Source organism: Bos mutus, chromosome 8, assembly GCF_027580195.1.
Source record: "Bos mutus isolate GX-2022 chromosome 8, NWIPB_WYAK_1.1, whole genome shotgun sequence".
NCBI lineage: Eukaryota > Metazoa > Chordata > Mammalia > Artiodactyla > Bovidae > Bos > Bos mutus.
The window spans coordinates 19,021,748-19,024,837 of NC_091624.1; positions in this window are offsets into that span (position 1 = coordinate 19,021,748).

Here is a 3,090-nt window from a genome sequence, read left to right on the forward strand (position 1 = left end):
ATATTTTAAAAAAGGTTAAGCATGTACCATGTTCTAATTTTTCTATCCTAACAGTTTGGTATTATTAATTTCACATTATGAAAAAGGCATAATAAATAGGTTATATTTGACATTTTTATAGGATTTTGAGAAATTAAAAATTAGACCCCAAATAGCAAAGTTATTCTGGCTCAATTTCCTTCATCTCAAAATAATGGGCAGGAAGGGTGTTCTGAAACTGTTACCATTCAGAGTGGAGAAGCTTTATCCTACATATAGTGGAACACTGGTGTGGATAGTAAAAAAATGCTACTGTGAGAAGATCCTTGCCTTTGTCAGAGAATAATGATCATCTGTACAAATTATGCAGGTATGTCTTCAATATACTAGATTGCAGTCTTTTTCAAACTGCAACTGGAAGATCTCTAGGGATACATTCTCAGGTCTGTAATGCTTTCTTGGTTAAATGTTTGTGCTTTTATTTTGGTAAGTTTAAAAATAAGGACATATTTGGGGCTCATCTCAGCAATTTCCATCTTAATTAAGCATTGCATGGTGATCTCATTTATATTGGGTTGCCCAGAAAGTTCATTTGAATTTTTCCTTAATGGATTTTCCTGTAACACGTTAGGGAAAAACCTGAACGAACTTTTTGTCCAACCCAATACTTCTGTAATTCTCTTTAGCATGAACTGGAGGTATTTTAATAGGATATGAAATTAAGGAAGTATTCTTAATATGGACACCTAGTAGGTGATGAGAAAATGACACTATAGCATTCTCTGCTAGGTTTTATAGTGGTGAAGAGTGAGGAAAGTGTGAGAAAATGATTCATTACAAGATTTATGTTAACATGCTGCTCTTCAGATAACATCAGTCTCACCCTAAGCAGTAACTATTTCACCTTTACCTGCATAATTAGATGTTATTGAGCTAAACTTGGTTTTGTGGTTGTTTGTGCTTATTTTGTTATTTTTTGTTATTTTACTGTTTTATGAAAATGGAAGGCAAAAGGGGTTCATCTCAAAGTTATGTTCATATTTAAGTCTTGTGTGGAAAGGTTTTTCTTTTAAATAATTTTATATTTTAAAATAATATTTTAGAAACAGTTGTGTAGTTGAAAGATCATGAACCTTGGAAGTAAAGGCATTCTCAAATTCTGATTTTGTGGCACCGTAATTGAGGTAAATTAACTTCTCTCTTTGTGCCTGTTTTTATCATCTGAGACTGATCACAGGAACTTTGTTGTTAAAATAGGTAAGAGATGAAACCATGTGCAGTCAATATATGCTTGTTTTCCTCCTCCCTTTTCTCTCTTTATTCTGAATCTACATTTCACCTTCTAACCTTTTCAATAGCAACCCACCAGGAAAGAGCATGGCCCATCGATTGGCAGCAGAGTGCATATTTGGTCCATTTAGCCCTAGTGGAAATTACTTGAGAGAGGGAGTGGAAGATATGGCTAATGCACTGGAATTATTTATAAATTACTCATGCTGTTTCTAGTCCCCAAAAGCACAGGTAATCAGGATGTACTTAACAGCTGCCTCCTTAGGCTGAGCTGGAAGCAATCTAAGGATAAAAGTCTCTTTTAGACTTTTTTCTTCAAATTAACATCTGCCTTGAATTTTTAACACTAAGTAATTAGCAATAAAGCAAACTTCTATACCTGTTACTAACAGATTTGAAATTCTTTTTGATTAAAGTTGGTATGAAATAAAAACCTTTCAACTTTGGAATACAATGGTTTAAACAATTTATATACTTTTCACACCTACAGAAACAGAATAGCAAGTAATAGATAATAAAAGGACTGACATTGTCAATTCTTTCCTTTGGAGGAAAAATCTCTAGCATGAAATTTTCACTTATAAAATTTTGCTGTGAGGCTTCATTGTTACATGACAAAATCCTGCATGGTTACATGTAACATGACAAAATCCTGCATGGTTACATGACAAAATCTAACAGTAACTTTTCAGAGTGAATATGAGTTAATCTATCTCATTCTAGTTAGTTTGATAATCCATACAGTGTGGTAATGATTAATACCATGGTCTGGTCCATCTTTAACTTTTATGATTCCTTATACTCATTTATTTGGAAGTAAAGTTATGACCAACCTAGATAGCATATTCAAAAGCAGAGACATTATTTTGCCAACAAAGGTCCGTCTCATCAAGGCTATGGTTTTGCCAGTAGTCATGTATGGATGTGAGTTGGACTGTGAAGAAAGCTGAGCGCTGGAGAATTGATGCTTTTGAACTGTGGTGTTGGAAAAGACCCTTGAGAGTCCCTTGGACTGAAAGGAGATCCAACCAGTCCATTCTAAAGGAGATCAGTCCTGGGTGTTCTTTGGAAGGAATGATGCTAAAGCTGGAACTCCAATACTTTGGCCACCTCATGCGAAGTGTTGACTCATTGGAAAAGACTCTGATGCTGGGAGGTACTGGGGGCAGGAGAAGGGGATGACAGAGGATGAGATGGCTGGATGGCATCACCGACTCAATGGACGTGAGTTTGAGTGAACTCCAGGAGTTGGTAATGGACAGGGAGGCCTGGCGTGCTGCAATTCATAGGGACGCAAAGAGTCAGAAACAACTGAGTGACTGAACTGACTGATATTCATTTATTTAGCAAATAATCTTTGCAATCAATACATTAATAGGTTATGAGCTCCAAAGAGATGCACTCAGCTGTTCATAATCTACTAGAACTAAGACTTGTGTTCAATTACTACACTTTTGGATTTTTTTTTTTTTTTTTGGATGCCATTTGAGGGGAATGGGAATAGAAAAGAAAGGTGGTGACTTTTGAGCAGAATCTTGAGGAATGGGTACACTGTTGGTAGGATGGTGTAGTGACTATTCCACATAGACGAGCATGAGCAAAACATGAAGAGGGCGGTGTTCAGGAGTGGCAACTGTTGCAGACTGGGTGGAGTAGAGATCCTTCATAAAGGCAGTTAGCTTAAGATAGGCTGTAACTCCTCTAAGTGGGAGATTAGAGAGCTTGCTGCTGCTAAGTCACTTCAGTCGTGTCCGACTCTGCGCGACCCCATAGACGGCAGCCCACCAGGCTCCCCCGTCCCTGGGATTCTCCAGGCAAGAA